Raw genomic sequence first — 23,754 nt, forward strand, 5'->3', positions numbered from 1 at the left:
TTGCTTACTTAAGACACACACACACATTCCTTCCTACACAATGATTATCATTTCCAATTACCCAATATCCATGCTTCATAACCTCTTTCTTAGGAACTAACATTATTAATCAGATATTGTAAAACAGGGTAGAGTTCAATTAGTTACAGTTCTATTTAAATGTAGATATTGTTTAGTCATTATTTATACAATTCCTAACACACCCCCATGCTTCACGGTTGGGATGGTGTTCTTCGGCTTGTAAGCCTCCCCCTTTTCCCTCTAAACATAATGATGGTCATTATGGCCAAACAGTTCTATTTTTGTTTCTTCAGACCAGAGGACATTTCTCCAAAAAGTATGATCTTTGTCCCCATGTGCAGTTGCAAACCGTAGTCTTAGGCTTTTTTATGGCGGGTTTGAAGCAAACCAAACTTGTGGAGGTCGACAATCTGAGGTCTTGGCTGATTTATTTTGATTTTCCTATGATGTCAAGCAAAGATGCACTGAGTTTGAAGGTAGGCCTTGAAATACATCCACAAGTACACCTCCAATTGACTCAAATTATGTTAATTAGCCTATCAGATGCTCCTAAAGCCATGACATCATTTTCTGGAATTTTCCAAGCTGTTTGAAGGTTTAGTGTATGTCAGCTTAGTGTATGTAAACTTCCGACCCAGTGGAATTATGATACAGTGCATTATAAGTTAAATAATATGTCTGTAAACAATTGTTGGAAAAATGACTTGTGTCATGCACAAAGTAGATGTCCTAACCGACTTGCCAAAACTATAGTTTGTTAACAAGAAATTTGTGGAGTAGTTGAAAAACTAATTTTAATGATTCCAACCTAAGTATATGTAAACTTCTGACTTCAATTGTATTCTGAACTAAAATATAAATGCAACATGTAAAGTGTTGGTCCCATGTTTCATGTTTCATGAGCAGACACAAAAGATTGTAGAATGTTTCCATACACACAAAAAGCGTATTTCTCTCAAATGTTTTGCTCAAATTTGTCCCTTATAGTCAATATTTCTTCTTTTCCATTCCAGAGGCGCACCTTGTGCTGGGGACAATGAAAGGCCACTCTAAAATGTGCATTTTGTCACACAACACAATGACACAGATGTCTCAAGATTTTAGGGAGCGTACTATTGGCATGTTGACTGCAAGAATTTCCACTAGAGCTGTTGACAGAGAATTTAATATTCATTTCTCTACCATAAGCCACCTCCAATGTCATTTTAGAGAATTTGTTAGTACGTCCAACTGACCTCACAACCGCAGACCATGTTTACGGCTTCGTGTGGGCGAGCGGTTTGATGATGCCAATGTTGTGAACAGAGTGCCCCGTGGTGGCGTTGGGGTTATGGTATGGGTAGGCATAAGCTACAGACAAGAAACACATTGCATTTTATCGATGGCAAATTGAATGCGCAGAGATACCATGACGAGATCCTGAGGCTCATTGTCGTGCCATTCATCCGTTGCCATCACCTCTTGTTTCATCATGCTGCACAGCCCGTGTCGCAAGGATCTGTACCCAATTCCTGGAAGCTGAAAACGTCCCAGTACTTCCATGTCCTGCATGCACAACAGCGCCCTGTGCTCTTCACAGATGAAAGCAGGTTCACACTGAGCACATGTGACAGACGTGACAGTTTGGAGACGCCGTGGAGAACGTTCTGCTGCCTGCAACATCCTCCAGCATGACCGGTTTGGCGGTGGGTCAGTCATGGTGTGGGGTGGCATTTCTTTGGGGGGCCGCACAGCCCTCCATGTGCTCGCCAGAGGTAGCCTGGCTGCCATTAGGTACCGGGATGAGATCCTCAGACCCCTTGTGAGACCATATGCTGGTGCAGTTGGCCCTGGGTTCCTCCTAATGCAAGACAATGCTAGACCTCATGTGGCTGGAGTGTGTCAGCAGTTCCTGCAAGAGGAAGGCATTGATGCTATGGACTGGCCCGCCCGTTCCCCAGACCTGAATCCAATTGAGCACATCTGGGACATCATGTCCCGCTCCAACCTGGACAGTTGCACTACAGACTGTCCAGGAGTTGGCGGATGCTTTAGTCCAGGTCTGGGAGGAGATCCCTCAGGAGACCATCCACCACCTCATCAGGAGCATGCCCAGGCGTTGTAGGGAGGTCATACAGGCACGTGGAGGCCACACACACTACTGAGCCTCATTTTGTTTTAAGGACATTACATCAAAGTTGGATCAGCCTGTAGTGTGGTTTTCCACTTTAATTTTGAGAGTGACTCCAAATCCAGACCTCCATGGATTGATACATTTGATTTCCATTGATCATTTTTGTGTGATTTTGTTGTCAGCACATTCAACTATGTAAAGAAAAAAGTATTTAATAAGAATATTTAATTCATTCAGATCTAGGATGTGTTATTTTAGTGTTCCCTTTATTTTTTTGAGCAGTGTATTTTTGGGATGTTAAATGTTTTCAGTGTAAACTTAAATGCCTTAAAGCAAATATAAGGTATGTAGGAAAGATAATGGACCTATATATTTTACAATAATATAATATTTGAAAACTAACAATCACTATAATAAAGCTAGACAGTCAGGGAGAATAAAAAATAAAAAATTCTGAACCAATTGATTTAGCAGAATAGATGTATTATGTTTGAACAAAAGAACACAGCATTAACCATGTCAAAATGCATAGAATTCCAAGAAATGTGCTTAAAAACTGCAACATTTGATTTCAGCTGCAAGGCAAATTTAAAAAATGTAGCTACACTGCCAAGATGGGGGCCTCTAAAATTTGATAAAAAATTCAGCCACGGTCCGACTGCTTCCACGCCCCATGCCACAGCCACCTCCCAGACCCTTTTTGGTCCAGAGAACACATGGTAACTTCCCACTCGTTCTCTTTCTCCCATTGTCCCACTATAACTCTCTCTCTCAGCACTCTGCCCTACTCTTTTTCTTCTTCTCTCTCCATACACTGGAGGTTTACTAAGGTAAAGTGCACCATTCACACTGCACCTCCCCCTGCCTACTACTATGTGGTCTTCAAGTGGCCTCCCTCGGCAGCATTGAGTCGACATGATGGATGTTGTTTCAAACCAGGTTTCTCGCTACACTGAAAAAACAGACGTGTCAAAACAAGCTGGCTGGCATTGTATGCAGATAACGATAGTCACAGATTATGATACGATTTGTGCTTTTTGTTCATTTGTGGTGCCAACTGCCAGGGAATGTGACGAATGACTTAAAGTGACTATGCCGGCATGAAGCCTAAACTGCAAATGTGCTCGGTAATGACCAGAGTGTGTTTTGGAGATGCCACTAATGAGTGTGGCCATTAGGCACAAATTACGTTATAAAACCTGGGGAGTTAGGGCTGAGTTAGGGCTGAGTTAGGACTGTTAGGGCTGACTTAGGGCTGTTAGGGCTGAGTTAGGGCTCTTAGGGCTGAGTTAGGGCTGTTAGGGGTGAGTTAGGGCTGAGTTAGGGCTGTTAGGGCTGAGTTAGGGCTGTTAGGGCTGAGTTAGGGCTGTTAGGGCTGAGTTAGGGCTGTTAGGGCTGAGTTAGGACTGTTAGGGCTGTTAGGGCTGTTAGGGCTGAGTTAGGGCTGTTAGGGCTGAGTTAGGGCTGTTAGGGCTGAGTTAGGGCTGAGTTAGGGCTGTTAGGGCTGAGTTAGGACTGTTAGGGCTGTTAGGGCTGTTAGGGCTGAGTTAGGGCTGAGTTAGGGCTGTTAGGGCTGAGTTAGGACTGTTAGGGCTGTTAGGGCTGAGTTAGGGCTGTTAGGGCTGAGTTAGGGCTGTTAGGGCTGAGTTAGGGCTGTTAGGGCTGAGTTAGGACTGTTAGGGCTGTTAGGGCTGTTAGGGCTAGGAGAAATGGCTACCTGGGAGTTACATCTCTCCATTGATTTATTGGATGACCTCCATGATCAGAAACTGGTTGTCTCTCATATTCATCAGAAACAAACCGTTTCAATACAGGCCTTTAAAGAGAGAGATAAGAGATACTGAAGCTAGCAGCAGCCAATGTTTGTATTTGTTGGGTTCTCCTGTGCAGGGAGCTTACTTCCTTTTGTGATCTCTGTACTGTAATCTAAGCTTTGTCATACATCACATGATAACCTCAGGGTATCTTTTAGCATCTGGAGAGGTGGTGCTAGGTCACTATGTGATGCTCTCTGGCTCCAGGAAGGGAAGGCAGGTCCACGGTGTGTGTGGGTGGGGGTTGGGAGGTAGGAAGGAAGGAAGGAAGGTGGGGCAGTTGGAGGTTGTGTGTGGGTGGATGAAAACCCAACGTTTCTGTGACTTCTCACTGAATGGAAATCAGGATAGACTCGAAGATGGGGGAGGGATGAGAGTAAAATTTATGAACACGGGCTAAACCGAAATGGATAGTTAAAGGTATGTTCTATTTTTCAGTGGTCCTGAATATTGAAAGGGGGAAAGATATGTTTCTAGTTCATTAAGGATGCCCAAAAAGTCCTAATAACACAAACACTGTCAAGTTGTACTGATGATTGTACAATGATTGTATAAAACCTTCACTATGTTGCAAGAACATTCCCAGAACACATTTTGTTATTACATTACCTGGAAACCTATCAAGATCCTCAGGGGAATGTTCTGTGGTGGTTGTTATAGATGTAGTGCACAACATTTTTGTGAATGTTAGGATAACATTCCAAGGATATTTAATTTAACCCCCCCCTCCCCCAAAAAAAAAATATATATGTCTTTAGGATGTTATCATCTTAATGTTAGATAAAACCCTAACTAGAACTTTATGTGAATGTTAGCTAATGTCCTGGGAATGTTCCTGGTATTCTGGGGTTATACTCATATCGTTTTTCCTGTGTTATTACTGTATGGTTGCATACCAGCAAAAACACCATTTTAAAAGGTTGGACAGAGCTTATAAATGTGTTTTTAACTGATTTGCCTGGTTAAATAAAGGTTTAATAACAAAATAAAAAAGTTTTAAAACAAGGCTGATAGACCAACCGAAGGAAAGATCAAACAACTCTGAAAATGAGGTCATTTCCACACATCCTTTGATCTGTCCATTTTTCATGTAGGAGACGAATGGCGTACAGAGGGATCTATCATAGCGACCAGCTTTAAGCCCCCAAAATTACAAACAAACTAAAGGCGAAGGATCGATAGAGAGTGTCTCACGGAATGATGAACTGGCACTTCGGGGTAGGGGAAAATCAATGTCTCTCACTCTCTTTCTTCTCTCTATCTTTCTCTCCCGCTCTCTCTTTCACACCACCACACACTAGTGTTTTACTGTGTGTTTACTGAGTCTGTGTGGGTTTTCTTACCACAGTGATTTAACATCCAAATGTTTATTTTTCCCTCTTCCAGCATCGACACTTTGACCTGTGAGAGAGAGGAGAGTCCTATAATGGCCCATAGGATAAGCAGTAAAAGTAAGTACATCAGGATGGATTTACTATCTTAGTGACCCACTCCCTGGTCTCCATACTGCGGTTCATTAATAGTGGGTTTTAAAATATATACTGTATGTTGATCAATACTGCATTACAATTAGGGCTGTGATGGTCATGGAATTCTGGATGATGGTTTTTGGTCAGCCAAATGACCGTGGTCACCGTTATAATAATTTGTATAGCTCCTGACTGCATGTGCTGCTGCAGAAAGGATGCATTACCTAGGCAACCAAAGGCTCATTTGCTACAACACCTTGCTTATTTCAGCAAGGAGAAACAAAGTTTCATCATGTTGTAAAGAGTCCATGTAACCGTGGAAATGGACTCAACCGCAATAATGCCCGGCCGTTCCTTCTTCACTCAGCTATTCGTCCAGTTTGCGGTTTATTTTATTTTCATTACGGTCTTCATCCATAATGGTCAGTTACACGATTATACAGTAATTCTTCCAGCCTTAATTACAATCGTTGAAATCTCCGAATTTAACATACAAAATTCAACTAAAAGTGAAACAGGGAATGCTGTGTAATGTACGAAATTGGCTGAACGTGAGATGGGGACGTATACAGTATTATCTTGTAGGATTTCCCTGGCTACTATAACTACATTATGATCTGTCATGTGGTAGAGGAAAGACCTAGTAGATCTGTGAATATCTACGTTTCCTGTGAGAGATGTGGCTGTATGTAAAGGGGGCGGTACTTTACCATCTTGATAACTGTCAGGAGACACAATATACAAAAAAAGCTCTGCTCAAGTGTGTGTGTGTGCTATTCTATATGTTTGGAATATTGCTGCATCCTTGGTGTGTGTTTGCCTGGGTGTGTGTGTGTGTGTGTGTGTGTGTGTGTGTGTGTGTGTGTGTGTGTGTGTGTGTGTGTGTGTGTGTGTGTGTGTGTGTGTGTGTGTGTGTGTGTGTGTGTGTGTGTGTGTGTGTGTGTGTGTGTGTGTGTGTGTGTGCTCCCTACTCAATGTACTCGTGTGATATTTGTGTGTGCCGTGTGTGTGTGCACCTAAAGTATGTGTGTGCGTGCATGCATGCTTATGTGTGTTTGTTTGCTGAATGTTTGTTTGCCTATGCGTCTATGTGCGTTTGTGAGTGATTGAGTGAGTGTGTATTACTCATTTGTGTGGTACATTATTTGTTTCTGTGTGTATCGGTCATGGGCGTAGCCTGGTTTCTGGCAGCAGTGTGATGTGGGCTGAAAGCTCCAGTTCCTTCGCAAGGCAGCGTTGTCAGCACTGGAGAGCTCCTCCTCTGAGACCGCTCAAGTTCCCCCATAAGGCAGCACTGTCAGCACTGGAGAGCTCCTCCTGTCATTCATGCCATCTGAAATTTGGGCTGTGAGATGAAGCAGGAGACAGGTATCCGTCGGAGGGCCTCTTTCTTCTCTGAGCCGGGGGAATCGAGGTGAGGAGGGCTGGTTTGTGGTGTGTGTGTGTCTGCGTGCGGGCACGTGTGTGTGTGATGCTAGTGAAATATTCATACACAAGTGGGGTTTGACAAGCTCCACTTGACACTTTCATACTCATTTTCATCTGTCACTGTTCATCACAGCACTCCAGTGGAACAGGGTACTCTTGACATGTATAGTAGTTGTTGGTTGCCTACATTTTAACAGTTATACAGTATGTTGAACCAGGATAGTTTTTTTCCCACCTGCCTTTATGTAGCACTCACTTGTCCATGAAGTGCTTTGTATCATCGCAGCAGCTAGCTGCTATTCGAGTGGCCACTCCTGGCTAACGTCACTGTCCCGAAGCAATAACCAATTAGCCTGGAGTTAGCCTTGCTATGCCCATCTCCCAGCTAGCCAAATAAGTCCATCAGCCACTACTTGGGCTACAATACCTATTTTTGCCAACTGGCTTGGATCCCCGCCGACTCATCACAACTGGACCACCGACGTGGCAACTTGCTCCGCCGTCGCTTCGTCCCCTGAAATCCCATCCGCTAGCATGCTAGCCGCGGCCTGCTAGCTGTCCAGAGCACACCGGACTGTTAGCTTAACTTCTTTGGGATAGGTGGGACAGTAGCATCCCACCTGGACAACATTCGGTGAAATTGCAGAGCGCGAAATTCAAATGAAATTACTATAAATATTAAACTTTCATGTAATACATCAAAATAAAGCTTAACTAGTTGTTAATCCAGACACCGTGTCAGATTTTTAAAAGGCTTTACGGCGAAAGCAAACCATGCGATTATCTGAGGACAGTGCCAGCACTAACAAATCATTTTCAACCAGGGAGTTGCGACACAAAAGTCAGAAATAGCGATATAATTTATGCCTTACCTTTGAAGATCTTCTTGGTTCACTTCAGACCTGACTGCCCTTGACCAGCACAAAAACATCCTGTGGCGTACTGCACTAGCATCGAATAGCCCTCATGATATGCAACTTTTCAGGAAAGTTAGCAACAAATATACACAGGCAGTTAGGAAAGCTAAGGCTACCTTTTAAAAAACATTTTTTTTATTACCCCTTTTGCTCCCCAATTTCGTGGTATCCAATTGTTTGTTTTAATAGCTACTATCTTGTCTCATCGCTACAACTCCCATACGGGCTCGGGAGAGGCAAAGGTTGAAAGTAATGCGTCCTCCGATACACAACCCAACCAAACCGTACTGCTTCTTAACACAGCGCGCATCCAATCCAGAAGCCAGCCGCACCAATGTGTCTGAGGAAACACTGTGCACCTGTCAACCTTGGTTAGCACGCACTGCACCTAACCCGGACGACGCTAGGCCAATTGTGCGTCGCCCCACGGACCTCCCGGTCGGTTACGATAGAGCCTGGGCGCGAACCTAGAGTCTCTGGTGGCACAGCTGCCGCTGCAGTACAGCACCCTTGACCACTGCGCCACCCAGGAGGCCCTAAGGCTAGCTTTTTCAAGCAGAAATTTGAATCCCGTAGAACAAACTCAAAAAAGTTCTGGGACACAGTCCATGGAGAATAAGAGCACCTCCTCCCAGCTGCCCACTGCACTGAGGCTAGGAAACCCTGTCACCACCAATAAATCCACTATAATTGAGAATTTCAATAAGCATTTTGCTACGGCTGGCCATGATTTGCACCTGGCTACCCCAACCCCGGTCAACTGCCCTGCACTCCCCACAGCAACTCGCCCAATCCTCCCCCATTTCTCCTTCACCCAAATCCAGATAGCTGATGTTCTTATAGAACTGCAAAACCTGGACCCCTACAAATCAGCAGGGCTAGACATTCTGGACCTTCTCTTTTCAAAATGATCTGCTGAATTTGTTGCAACCCCTATTACTATCCTGTTCAACCTCTCTTTTGTATTGTCTGAGATTCCCAAAGATTGGAAAGCTACCGCGGTCATCCCCCTCTTCGAAGGGGGAGACACTCTACATTCAACTTGCTACAGACCTAGATCCATCCTACACTGCCTTTCTAAGGTCTTCGAAACTACTAAGGTCTTTGCATACTACTCGCCAATGTCCAGTCTCTTGACAACAAGGTTGATGAAATCCGAGCAAGGGTAGCATTCCAGAGAGACATCAGAGACTGTAATGTTGTTTGCTTCACGGAAACATGGCTCACTCGAGAGACGCTAACTGAGTAGGTGCAGCCAGCTGGTTTCTTCACGCATCGCGCCGACAGAAACAACCATCTTTCTGGTAAGAAGAGGAGCGGTGGGGTATGCCTTATGATTAACGAGGCGTGGCGTGATCATAACAACATACAGGAACTCAAGTCCTTCTGTTCACCTGACTTAGAATTCATCACAATCAAATGTCGACCGCATTATCTACCATTATCTAAGAGAATTCTCTTTGATTATAATCACAACCGTATATTTTCTCCCCCAAGCAGACACATTGATGGCCCTGAACAAACTTTATTTTATTCTTTGCAAACTGGAAACCACATATCCTGAGGCTGCATTCATTGTAGCTGGGATTTTAACAAGGCTAATCTGAAAACAAGACTCCCTAAATTGTATCAGCATATCGATTGCGCAACCAGGCCTCGTAAAACCCTGGATCATTGCTATTGTAACTTCCGTGACGCATATAAGGCCCTCCCCCACCCTCCTTTCGGAAAAGCTCACCACGACTCCATTTTGTTGCTCCCTGCCTATAAACAGAGACTAAAACAGGAAGCTCCCGCGCTCAGGTCTGTTCAACGCTGGTCCGACCAATCTGATTCCACGCTTCAAGACTGCTTTGATCACGTGGATTTGGATATGTTCCGCATTGCTTCCAACAACAACATTGACGAATACGCTGATTCGGTGAGCGAGTTAATTAGAAAGTGCATTGACGATGTCGTTCCCATAACAACGATTAAAACATTCCCAAACCAGAAACCGTGGATTTATGGCAGCATTTGGGTGAAATTGAAAGCGCGAACCACTGCTTTTAACCAGGGCAAGGTGACCGGAAACATGACCGAATACAAACAGTGTAGCTATTCCCTCCGCAAGGCAATCAAACAAGCTAAGCGTCAGTATAGAGACAAAGTAGAGTCACAATTAAACGGCTCAGACACAACAGGTATGTGGCAGGATCTAAAGTCAATCACGGATTACAAAAAGAAAACCAGCCCCGTCACGGACCAGGATGTCTTGCTCCCAGACAGACTAAATAACTTTTTTGCCCGCTTTTAGGACAATACAGTGTCACTGACACAGCCCGCTACCAAGACCTGCGGACTCTCCTTCACTGCAGCCGACGTGAGTAAAACATTTAAACGTGTAAACCCTCGCAAGGCTGCAGGCCCAGACGGCATCCCCAGCTGCGTCTTCAGAGCATGCGCAGACCAGCTTGCTGGTATGTTTACGGACATATTCAATCAATCCTTATCCCAGTCTGCTGTTCTCACATGCTTCAAGAGGGCCACCATTGTCCCTGTTCCCAAGAAAGCTAAGGTAACTGAGCTAAACAACTACCGCCCGTAGCACTCACTTCCGTCATAATGAAGTGCTTTGAGAGACTAGTCAAGGACCATATCACCTCCACCCTACCTGACACCCTAGACCCACTCCAATTTGCTTTACCGCCCAAATAGATCCACAGACGACACAATCGCAACCACACTGGACACTGCCCTGACCCATCTGGACAAGAGGAATAGCTATGTGAGAATGCTGTTCATCGACTACAGCTCAGCATTTAACACCATAGTACCCTCTAAACTCGTCATCAAGCTCGAGACCCTGGGACTCGACCCCGCCCTGTGCAACTCGGTACTGGACTTCCTGATGGGCCGCCCCCAGGTGGTGAGGGTAGGTAACAACATCTCTACCTCGCTGATCCTCAACACTGGGGCCCCACAAGGGTGCTTTCAGAGCCCTCTCCTGTACTCCCTGTTCACCCACGACTGCGTGGCCTTGCACGCCTCCAACTTAATCATCAAGTTTGCAGACGACACTACAGTGGTAGGCTTGATTACCAACAACTACGAGACTGCCTACAGGGAGGAGATGAGGGCCCTTGGAGTGTGGTGTCAGGAAAATAACCTCACACTCAACGTCAACAAAACAAAGGAGATGATTGTGGACTTCAGGAAATAGCAGAGGGAGCACCCCCCTATCCACATCGATGGGACAGTAGTGGAGAGGGTACTAAGTTTTAAGTTCCTCGGCGTACACATCACGGACAAACTGAATTGGTCCACCCACACAGACAGCATCGTGAAGAAGGTGCAGCAACGCCTCTTCAACGTCAGGAGGCTGAAGAAATTCGGCTTGTCACCAAAAGCACTCACAAACTTCTACAGATGCACAATCGAGAGCATCCTGTCGGGCTGTATCACCGCCTGGTACGGCAACTGCTCCGCCCACAACCGTAAGGCTCTCTAGCGGGTAGTGAGGTCTGCACAACGCATCACCGGGGGCATACTACCTGCCCTCCAGGATACCTACACCACTCGATGTCACAGGAAGGCCATAAAGATCATCAAGGACAACAACCACCCAAGCCACTGCCTGTGCACCCTGCTATCATCCAGAAGGCGAGGTCAGTACAGGTGCATCAAAGCAGGGACCCGAGAGAATGAAAAACAGCTTCTATCTCAGGGCCATCAGACTGTTAAACAGCCACCACTAACATTGAGTGCCTGCTGCTAACACACTGACTCAACTCCAGCCACTTTAATAATGGGAATTGATGGAAATTGATGTAAAATATATCACTAGCCACTTTAAACAATGCTACTTAATATAATGTTTACATACCCTACATTACTCATCTCATATGTATATACTGTACTCGATACCATTTATTGCATCTTGCCTATGCCGTTCTGTACCATCACTCATTCATATATCTTTATGTACATATTCTTTATTCTTTAGTAGTTTTGGAATTGTTAGGTTAGATTACTCGTTGGTTATTACTGCATTGTCGGAACTAGAAGCACAAGCATTTCGCTACACTCGCATTAACATTTGCTAACCATGTGTATGTGACAAATCAATTCGATTTTTTGATTTGATTTGAAAGCCAATTTTTAAAAAAAAATTACCTACCATTTCGATTCCCACCGTACATTCTCCGCTATGCAATCTGGTTTCAGAGCTGGTCATGGGTGCACTTCAGCCATGCTCAAGGTCCTAAACGATATCATAACCGCCATCGATAAGAACCATTACTGTGCAGCCGTATTCATCGACCTGTCCAAGACTTTCGACTCTGTCAATCACCACATTATTTTTGGCAGACTCAACAGCCTTGGTTTCTCAAATGATTGCCTCGCCTGGTTCACCAACTACTTATCTGATATAGTTCCGTGTGTCAAATCGGAGGGCCTGTTGTCCGGACCTCTTGCAGTCTCTATGGGGGTGCCACAGGGTTCAATTCTCGGGCCGACTCTCTTCTCTGTATACATCAATGATGTCGCCCTCGCTGCTGGTGATTCTCTGATTCACTTCTATGCAGATGACACCATTCTGTATTCTTCTGGCCCTTCTTTGGACACTGTGTTAACTGACCTCCAGACGAGCTTCAATGCCATACAACTCTCCTTCTGTGGCCTCCAACTGCTCTTAAATGCAAGTAAAACTAAATGCATGCTCTTCAACCGGTCGCTGCCCGCACCCGCCAGCATCACTACTCTGGACTGTTCGGACTTAGAATATGTGGACAACTACAAATACCTAGGTGTCTGGCTAGACTGTAAACTCTCCTTCCAGACTCACATTAAGCATCTCCAATCCAAAATCTAGAATTCCTTTTGCAACAAAGCATCCTTCACTCATGCTGCCAAACATACCCTCGTAAAACTGATCATCCTACCGATCCTCGACTTCGGCGATGTCATCTATAAAATATCCTCCAACACTCTACTCAACAAATTGGATGCAGTCTATCACAGTGCCATCCGTTTTGTCACCAAAGCCCCATATATTACCCACCACTGCGACCTGTACGCTCTCGTTGGCTGACCATCGCTTCATACTCGTCGCAAACCCACTGGCTCCAGGTCATCTACAAGTTTCTGCTAGGTAATGCCCCGTCTTATCTCAACTCACTGGCCACCATAGCAGCACCCACCCATAGCACACGCTCCAGCAGTTATATCTCATTGGTTACCCCCAACGCCAATTCCTCCTTTGGCCGCCTTTCCTTCCAGTTCTCTGCTGCCAACGACTGGAACGAACTGCAAAAATCACTGAAGCTGGAGACCCATATCTCCCTCACTAGCGTTAAGCACCAGCTGTCAGAGCACTGCACCTGTACATAGCCCATCTGTAAACAGCCCATCCAACTACCTCATCCCTATACTGTATTTATTTATTCATCTTGGTCCTTTGCACCCCAGTATCTCTACTTGCACATTCATCTTCTGCACATCTTCCATTCCGGTGTCTAATTGGTATTTTGTAATTACTTTGCCACCATGGCCTATTTATTGCCTTACCTCCCTTATCTTACCTCATTTGCACTCACTGTTTATATGTTTTTCTTTTTTCTACTGTATTATTGACTGTATGTGTGTTAATTCCATGTGTAACTCTGTGTTGTTGTATGTGTCGAACTGCTGTGCTTTATGTTGGCCAGGTCGCAGTTGTAAATGAGAGCTTGTTCTCAACTAGCCTACCTGACTAAATAAAGCTGAAATAAAAAAATTAAAACAAATGTAGAAACACAGTCATGGGAAGCACAAATACAACGTCACAAATCACCCAGAAAAACCTTCATCCTCAAACAAGTTCCCAATCAATACTTTAAATTGCCACAAAAACATCAATTTTCTTCCAGCATTTCGATGCCTTAAAAGTAAAAGCAGATTTACCTAGCTTGGTGGAGACCCTAGAAACCTCTGTATTATACATAGAGTTCTATACCTTCAGGACCCCAATGCTATAGTTAATGTTATTCCAGATGGTTAAACTGATCCATCAAACAAAGTGACCAGGTTAGGCAGGCAAATTGCACCATTAAATCCAAATTAGATTCCACTCTCCAAATGGGGCGGAAGGTCTCAGAACACTTAATTCATTTCTACCAGATTAGTGGTGGAATATTTTCTCATGTCAATAACAGAAATGCTGCTCTCCTGACAGCAGGCCTCTTTTAATCCACGCTACTCACAGTGAGACAGCATTGATTGCTGCTGCCATGCTCTGCATAATTCAGCCATGCTGCTCATCCTCATAGAGCAATAAAAATATTAGCCTCAGGGGAAAAAGTAAACAGGAGAGTGAAAGTTGCAAATCATCACTTCATTCTCCTTTATTTTTTTCTCCAGTAGCGTCTCCATAGCTCATCATGAGGACGAGGCCCTATCTCCACATTCTGCAGAAATATCAATATAGATGCATGAGTCTCCCTGAAGCAAGGTCCTCAGCTAATTAAATCTGTAATCACTTTGTAGTGTAAAAACAGCAGAGGGGGGGCTGCATGTTGAAATGAGGGCCAGTAGAGTTTTACTTAACAAAGAAAGATAATTGGGTTCAGGGCCATTCGTTCTCCTCATAAAATACAGAGGTTTCTACTCCCCATCAGGCTACTGATATCAGAATTCCCCCTGAAGAGAGAGAGAGAGAGACAGAGACAGAGAGAGAGAGAGAGACACACACCGAGAGAGCGAGGGAGATGGACCGAGAGAGAGGCGCAGAGACAGAGAGGGACGGAGAGAGGTTACATGGAGGAGCAAGACACCGCCGTCAAGGGCACGACAGACAAGCACTCGTTTTGTCTTGAGGGTTTAAGTCAGTGATGGAATGGAGAAGGTAATGGGATTCAGGGGAGCTCCAGACAGAGCTGGAATTCTAATGGAGGACAGAGGGAGGAGATACTCTCTGTAGGAGTGCATGAACGCCTTTCATCTCTGGGGTATGGTTCAGTCTATCAAGGTGCTGCATGTTTTAGTGCTGCTTTTGTATGACCCAGGTACTAGCATGCTCACACGTCTCACTTTGCTATTCACCTATACACCACCTTGGACCCAGCCGAACCGTATAATTAAAATGAATATATTCTCAGGCAGATCACTTGCTCATGTTATGTGGACTGGCAAGCCTATTGGGTGAACCATTTGGACTTTTTGATTTGTGGCACAATGAAAATGTGTACAACGATGTACTCTCTCAGACTCAACCTCTTTTATCATGGTCCTTCGAGCCAGATAGGAACAGTACAAACTCTCTCCAGACATCATCAAAACGATGAGATGTTCTTTTCCTTTGGGGTCACATGACAAGAAAACATAAACTCTCTCTGGAAGTATTCATCATCAGTGAGCTGAGCCTTCAGGTTGACCCCGCCTCCTCTTCCGTGTTACTGCACACTCTTCTGTGTTACTCACATGTGTGCCCTTTCCCAGTACACATCATCTAAAGGACTCCGACTGGGTGAGAGGAGAGGCAGGCCAACCACAGTATGTCGGGGTTATCCATACCCTGGAGGAATGTCCATGGTGACCTGATTTCCTCCTGTTATGTCCCACATTTCCTGGGCCATTCGCTCTCCGATTCTCTAATCCACCTGATCCTGACTGCCACTGCCATTTTGTGGAAAATAAAAATGTAAATCAGAGAAATCTTGAGCTATCATGAGAACAATTTTGTATTTTACTCATAATCCATCTAACCTTAGACGTGAAGTGTTCTCGACTCCCTGTAGAGATGTCTGTTCCATTCTTTGATTCTGACCAATAATTAAAATCATAGAAGTTATAAGAAACAACAACTCTCAGGTCATCTTAGATCTGGTTTTGAAATTACTATTTGAATTACATTGATAATGACATTGCTTGTTGTTTCCAACATCAGTGGAATACATCAGCAGAGGGTTTTGAAGAGCCCGCCACGGTCCTCCTCATTCAGTGGAATACATCAGCAGAGGGTTTTGAAGAGCCCGCCACGGTCCTCCTCATTCCTCGGTCTCATGCTGTCACATTTATTACCCAGATCTGAGTTATGGTCTGTTGATTCTACACGTCTTCAGTACTGTCTTTCATTTTAGCATCTGGGCTTAATTGGTGCGATGCTGTAAAGCCACAGCTGCTCTGTCTGTTAGGGCAATAAATTACCCCAATTAGGAGACAAACAAAGGGGCTTGGCTGTCTGATCAATGCTGCAGCCACTCTGGTACACACCCATAGGTAGAGCCTGAGTCCCAAACGGTACACTGTTCCCTACATAGTGCACTACTTTTGACCAGAGCCCTATGGAGTCCTACAAAGCCCTGATCAAAAGCTGTGCACTAGGGAACAGGGTGCCGTTCGGGACGCAGGCAGGGAAGGACATGCTGTAACGAGGCTTCATTGACACTGAGTTTATCTCAAACACCTGTGTCCCATTTTGGCCTGGAATCCAACTGCTTCCTGCATCATCTGCATCAGGAAGCATATACCATGGATGAGATTTAAACAGACATTTTAACGGCATCCACCTCTGATGAAAATATCTTTGACTGCAGGGTGTAGTACGCCAAGCAGTTTAGAATGTGTGTTGGCCATAACATGGTAAACGCACCTCCTCTACTGCTTCACATCTACAGTATGTGTGAGCTCCATAGCAGAAGCATCATGTTAAAACAAAGAAAATAAAGGACTAAGTACCTAATCTGTGTATTGAGTGTAAGTTACAGAGCAGGTTGCATATGGGGTTCTACATATACATTCTATAATACATATAATACATAATACATAATCACTGGATGATCTCCACAGAAAGGAGGGAAGGATACAGAGGAATAACAATAGAAACATCTGTGCCACTTCACAGTTACTATGCCGTAAACCATCACTTTATTCTTCAGTTGGAAAACATTGCCATTTACCCTCTCCATTGCTACATGATATGACATATTTATGTGAAACTGCAAAATACTTTGGCCCCTGGAAGATATTTATCTCAAGAGGGCTTTACCTCCTCTCAGGTGTTCTAGGTCCACTGTATTGCAAAGCACCATGACTCTGTCAAGCACTTCTGGCAAGCGAGAGGTAGCCTAGCCGTTAAGAGTGTTGGCTTAGTAATCGAAAGGTTGCTGGTTTGATTCCCTGAGGCAACTAGGTGAAAAATATGTCAATGTACCCTTGAGCAAGGCACTTAACTCTAATTGCTCCTGTAAATTGCTCTGGATAAGAGTGTTTGCTAAATTACTAAAATGAGATTAAAAGCCATGAAACAAACAATAGAAAAAGGAGATTTTTTTTTCAAGTTTTTTGTCCTGATCTAATCATCTCTCTCTCTTTACATCTGGCCCAACCACACCATCCTTAATCTCTCCACGAACGGAGGCCCTAAGAACTGAACACTCCATTAAACCGGACAGAGTTTGACAAGAACAATGAAGTGCGCTTTTTCCTGTGGCCTCAAGGGGCATTGTGGACCCTCCGCTTTCTCCTTCTCCTTCCATCCGATTCACTCTTCCTCTTCCTGTTCCCTCCATCTCATTCACTCTTCCTGTTCCCTTCATCTAATTTACTCTTCCTCTCCCTGTTCCCTCCATCACATTCACTCTTCCTGTTCCCTCCATCTCATTCACTCTTCCTGTTCCCTTCATCTAATTTACTCTTCCTCTTCCTGTTCCCTCCATCACATTCACTCTTCCTCTTCCTGTTCCCTCCATCTCATTCACTCTTCCTCTTCCTGTTCCCTTCATCTCATTCTCGCTTCCTCTTCCTGTTCCCTCCATCTCATTCATTCTTCCTCTTCCTGTTCCCTCCATCACATTCACTCTTCCTCTTCCTGTTCCCTTCATCTCATTCACTCTTCCTCTTCCTGTTCCCTCCATCTCATACACTCTTCCTCTTCCTGTTCCCTCCATCTCATTCACGCTTCCTCTTCCTGTTCCCTCCATCTCATTCACTCTTCCTCTTCCTGTTCCCTCCATCTCATATACTCTTCCTCTTCCTGTTCCCTCCATCTCATTCACGCTTCCTCTTCCTGTTCCCTCCATCTCATTCATTCTTCCTCTTCCTGTTCCCTCCATCACATTCACTCTTCCTCTTCTTGTTCCCTTCATCTCATTCACTCTTCCTCTTCCTGTTCCCTTCATCACATTCACTCTTCCTCTTCCTGTTCCCTTCAACTCATTCACTCTTCCTCTTCCTGTTCCCTCCATCTCATTCACTCTTCCTCTTCCTGTTCCCTCCATCTCATTCACGCTTCCTCTTCCTGTTCCCTTCATCTCCTTCACTCTTCCCATTGAAGATCCAGTCTGGAGAGAGAAAGGATCTGAGAGAGAGGTCTGAGAGAGAGTCTGGAGAGAGAGAGAGAGAGAGAGAGAGAGAGAGAGAGAGAGAGAGAGAGAGAGAGAGAGAGAGAGAGAGATAGAGAGAGAGAGAGAGAGAGAGAGAGAGAGAGAGAGAGAGAGAGCAAGCAAGCAATAGAGTGTGTGTGTGGGGGGGTCTCGGGATCTGTGATTGTCTCAGAATAGAATGGTCATGTAATACTTGTCACTTTAATTTTGGGAAATGTGAATTGGATAAATTATGTGTGGGTTTTTCAAACCGAGACCCTCATTTTTGCCATTTATATCCTGCGATGAACAATGGTAAAAAGTGTTTGAGTTTAATGGTTTTAATACACAGATTAATACACAAATATGACAGAACAGCATTGAGACACCACAGCACAGAGATGGAGCTACACAGTATAGTGTGTCAGAGAGATATTATTATTGTGTTTAATCTTTGAGGCAAGCTAATATTATAAACTCAGTCACACCCACCCACAAACTGGGTTTATTGTATTCATTTATGAAAGGGGAACTCTATGCTGTAATCTAAACAAGTGGATTGATCATTTAATTCAAGTATCTTGCTCTTCGGAGGAGCAATTAAATGGTTATTACCGATCAACAAAATTGTTCCAACCAACAGTCCATGAAATTGAGAATATTTTTTATATTAAAGTAAGAAGACGTTTTATATCTAATTACAAACTGAGTCCGAGCCCTGAATGCTTTGGCTGAAAGCCATATACCACGGCTATGACAAAACATTTATTTTTACTGTTCTAATTATGTTTGTAACAGGTTTATAATAGCAATAAGGCACATCAGGGGTTGTGGTATATGGCCAATACACCACGGCTAAGGGCTGTATCCAGGCACTCTGCGTTGCGCCGTGGGTAAGAACAGTCCTTAGCCGTAGTATATTGGCCATAAACCACATCCCCTCGTGCCTTATTGCTTAAGTAACTCATTCAGAGGCACAACCAGGAATGGTGTAGAAAATATTCGCACTCTAGAGTCCACTTTTGAAAGGAGAACACCTTTTGAAAAGAGAACACCTTTTGAAAAGAGAACACCTTTTGAAAAGAGAACACCTTTTGAAAAGAGAACACCTTTTGAAAGGAGAACACCTTTTGAAAGGAGAACACCTTTTGAAAGGAGAACACCTTTTGAAAGGAGAACACCTTTTGAAAAGAGAACACCTTTTGAAAGGAGAACACCTTTTGAAAAGAGAACACCTTTTGAAAAGAGAACACCTTTTGAAAGGAGAACACCTTTTGAAAAGAGAACACCTTTTGAAAAGAGAACACCTTTTGAAAAGAGAACACCTTTTGAAAAGAGAACACCTTTTGAAAAGCGAACACCTTTTGAAAGGAGAACACCTTTTGAAAAGAGAACACCTTTGAAAAGAGAACACCTTTTGAAAGGAGAACACCTTTTGAAAAGAGAACACCTTTTGAAAAGAGAACACCTTTTGAAAGGAGAACACCTTTTGAAAGGAGAACACCTTTTGAAAGGAGAACACCTTTTGAAAAGAGAACACCTTTTGAAAGGAGAACACCTTTTGAAAAGAGAACACCTTTTGAAAGGAGAACACCTTTTGAAAAGAGAACACCTTTTGAAAGGAGAACACCTTTTGAAAAGAGAACACCTTTTGAAAAGAGAACACCTTTTGAAAAGAGAACACCTTTTGAAAAGAGAACACCTTTTGAAAGGAGAACACCTTTTGAAAGGAGAACACCTTTTGAAAGGAGAACACCTTTTGAAAAGAGAACACCTTTTGAAAAGAGAACACCTTTTGAAAGGAGAACACCTTTTGAAAAGAGAACACCTTTTGAAAAGAGAACACCTTTTGAAAGGAGAACACCTTTTGAAAAGAGAACACCTTTTGAAAAGAGAACACCTTTTGAAAGGAGAACACCTTTTGAAAAGAGAACACCTTTTGAAAAGAGAACACCTTTTGAAAAGAGAACACCTTTGAAAAGAGAACACCTTTGAAAAGAGAACACCTTTTGAAAAGCGAACACCTTTTGAAAGGAGAACACCTTTTGAAAAGAGAACACCTTTTGAAAAGAGAACACCTTTTGAAAGGAGAACACCTTTTGAAAAGAGAACACCTTTTGAAAGGAGAACACCTTTTGAAAAGAGAACACCTTTTGAAAGGAGAACACCTTTTGAAAGGAGAACACCTTTTGAAAAGAGAACACCTTTTGAAAGGAGAACACCTTTTGAAAAGAGAACACCTTCTGAAAAGACAACACCTTTTGAAAAGAGAACACCTTTTGAAAAGAGAACACCTTTTTGAAAGGAGACCACCTTCTGAAAAGAGAACACCTTTTGAAAAGAGAACACCTTTTGAAAGGAGAACACTTTTTGAAAAGATAACACCTTTTGAAAAGAGAACACCTTTTGAAAGGAGAACACCTTTTGAAAAGAGAACACCTTTTGAAAAGAGAACACCTTTTGAAAGGAGAACACCTTTTGAAAAGAGAACACCTTTTGAAAGGAGAACACCTTTTGAAAGGAGAACAGTTTTTAAAAAGAAGAACACCTTTTGAAAAGAGAACACCTTTTGAAAAGAGAACACCTTTTGAAAGGAGAACACCTTTTGAAAGGAGAACACCTTTTGAAAAGAGAACACCTTTTGAAAGGAGAACACCTTTTGAAAAGAGAACACCTTTTGAAAGGAGAACACCTTTTGAAAAGAGAACACCTTTTGAAAAGAGAACACCTTTTGAAAAGAGAACACCTTTTGAAAAGAGAACACCTTTTGAAAAGAGAACACCTTTTGAAAAGAGAACACCTTTTGAAAAGAGAACACCTTTTGAAAGGAGAACACCTTTTGAAAGGAGAACACCTTTTGAAAGGAGAACACCTTTTGAAAAGAGAACACCTTTTGAAAGGAGAACACCTTTTGAAAAGAGAACACCTTTTGAAAAGAGAACACCTTTTGAAAGGAGAACACCTTTGAAAAGAGAACACCTTTTGAAAAGAGAACACCTTTTGAAAAGAGAACACCTTTTGAAAAGAGAACACCTTTGAAAGGAGAACACCTTTTGAAAAGAGAACACCTTTTGAAAAGAGAACACCTTTTGAAAGGAGAACACCTGTTTGAAAGGAGAACACTGTTTGAAAAGAGAACACCTCTTTTGAAAAGAGTTTGAAAGGAGAACACCTTTGAAAGGAGAACACCTTTTGAAAGGAGAACACCCTTTGAAAAGAGAACACCTGTTTGAAAAGAGAACACCTTTTGAAAAGAGAAGGGTTTGAAAAGAGAACACCTTTGAAAGGAGAACACCTTTGAAAAGAGAACACCTTTTGAAAGGAGAACACCTTTGAAAAGAGAACACCTTTGAAAGGAGAACACCTTTTGAAAAGAGAACACCTTTTGAAAGGAGAACACCTTTTGAAAAGAGAACACCTTCTGAAAAGAGAACAGATGTTTGAAAAGAGAACACCTTTTGAAAAGAGAACACCTTTTGAAAGGAGAACACCTTCTGAAAAGACAACACCTTTTGAAAAGAGAACACCTTTTGAAAAGAGAACATTTGAAAGGAGACCACCTTCTGAAAAGAGAACACCTTTTGAAAAGAGAACACTTTTTGAAAGGAGAACACTTTTTGAAAAGATAACACCTTTGAAAAGAGAACATTTGAAAGGAGAACACCTTTTGAAAGGAGACACAGTTCTAAAAAGAAGAACATTTAAAAGAGAACACCTTTTGAAAAGGGAACACCTTTTGAAAGGAGAACACCTTTTGAAAGGAGAACACCTTTTGAAAAGAGAACACCTTTGGGAAAAGAGAACACCTTTTGAAAGGAGAACACCAAAAGAGAAAACTTGAAAAGATAACACCTTTTGAAAAGAGAACATTGAAAGGAGAACACCTTTTGAAAAGAGAACACCTTTTGAAAAGAGAACACCTTTTGAAAAGAGAACACCTTTTGAAAAGAGAACACCTTTTGAAAAGAGAACACCTTTGAAAGGAGAACAGATTTTGAAAATGTGAACACCTTTTGAAAAGAGAACACCTTTTGAAAGGAGAACACCTTTTGAAAGGAGAACACCTTTTGAAAAGAGAACAATTTGAAAAGAGGTTTGAAAGGAGAACACCTTTTGAAAGGAGAACACCTATTTGAAAGGAGAACACCCTTTGAAAAGAGAACACCTTTTGAAAAGAGAACAGTTTTGAAAAGAGAACATTTTGAAAAGAGAACACCTATTGAAAGGAGAACACCTTTTGAAAAGAGAACACCTTTTGAAAGGAGAACACCTTTTGAAAAGAGAACACCTTTTGAAAGGAGAACACTTTTGAAAAGAGAACACCTTTTGAAAGGAGAACACCTTTTGAAAAGAGAACACCTGAAAAGAACACCTTTTGAAAAGAGAACACCTTTTGAAAAGAGAACACCTTTTGAAAGGAGAACACCTTCTGAAAAGACAACACCTTTTGAAAAGAGAACACCTTTTGAAAAGAGAACATGTTTGAAAGGAGACCACCTTTGAAAAGAGAACACCTTTTGAAAAGAGAACACCTTTTGAAAGGAGAACACCTTTTGAAAAGAGAACATTTTGAAAAGATAACACCTTTTTGAGAACACCTTTTGAAAGGAGAACACCTTTTGAAAGGAGAACAGTTTTAAAAAGAAGAACACCTTTTGAAAAGAGAACACCTTTTGAAAAGGGAACATTTGAAAGGAGAACACCTTTTGAAAGGAGAACACCTTTTGAAAAGAGAACACCTTTTGAAAGGAGAACACCTTTTGAAAAGAGAACACCTTTTGAAAGGAGAACATTTGAAAAGAGAACACCTTTTGAAAGGAGAACACCTTTTGAAAGGAGAACACCTTTGAAAGGAGAACACCTTTGTAAGGAGAACATTTGAAAAGAGAACACCTTTTGAAAGGAGAACACCTTTTGAAAAGAGAACATTTGAAAAGAGAACACCTTTTGAAAAAGAACACCTTTTGAAAGGAGAACACCTTTTGAAAAGAGAACACCTTTTGAAAGGATAACACCTTTTGAAAAGAGAACACCCTTTGAAAGGAGAACACCTTTTGAAAAGAGAACACCTTTTGAAAAGAGAACACCTTTTGAAAGGAGAACACCTTTTGAAAGGAGAACACCTTTGGAAAACACCCATTCTCTGTACCTTTCCCCATTTCCTGTGTTTCAGGCTGCTGTCTGAAAGAAATGCCTCTTCTTAGAGTTTCGTGGATATGACTAACAGGGTCATCCTGCATATTATGACAATACTGTTATGATAATGGAAGTGAGGGTCTGTGCTATGGTAATGGTGCTGTTGAAATGGATCGCCTCCATTATACATGGCACTCTATGGTCTTATGGTAATGGTTAGCAAGGTCATCCTATACGGGTTATGGTGATGCGTGGATCAGATGTTTGTTCACCCGCCCACAATTGCTTATAACACATCCACAACCGCCTGACTATATGTGATAAAGTGAACATCTGAGGCCCACACTCGACCCTAACCTGCAAATATTGCATTTTTTGTATTTTTTATTTCACCTTTATTTAACCAGGTAGGCCAGTTGAGAACAAGTTCTCATTTACAACTGCAACCTGGCCAAGATAAAGCAAAGCAGCAAGACAAAAACAACAGCACAGAGTTACACATGGGATAAACAAACGTACAGTCAATAACACAAT

General features: G+C 42.8%; 1 protein-coding gene across 2 annotated transcripts in view; it reads left to right on the forward strand.

Moving 5' to 3' along the window:
- mgat4c (mgat4 family member C) overlaps positions 1 to 23,754 on the forward strand; it is a 189,564-nt gene that overhangs the window by 83,920 nt on the left and 81,890 nt on the right. The window contains exons 2-3 of one of the 2 annotated variants that reach the window (XM_052466289.1): positions 5,043 to 5,166; positions 5,335 to 5,399. The gene's annotated coding sequence lies outside the window, so the exon portion shown is untranslated. The remainder of the gene's footprint in view (positions 1 to 5,042; positions 5,167 to 5,334; positions 5,400 to 23,754) is intronic. The other variant, XM_052466290.1, reaches the window with a different exon arrangement.

Source organism: Oncorhynchus keta, chromosome 17 (genome assembly GCF_023373465.1).
Source record: "Oncorhynchus keta strain PuntledgeMale-10-30-2019 chromosome 17, Oket_V2, whole genome shotgun sequence".
Classification (NCBI taxonomy): Eukaryota; Metazoa; Chordata; class Actinopteri; order Salmoniformes; family Salmonidae; genus Oncorhynchus; species Oncorhynchus keta.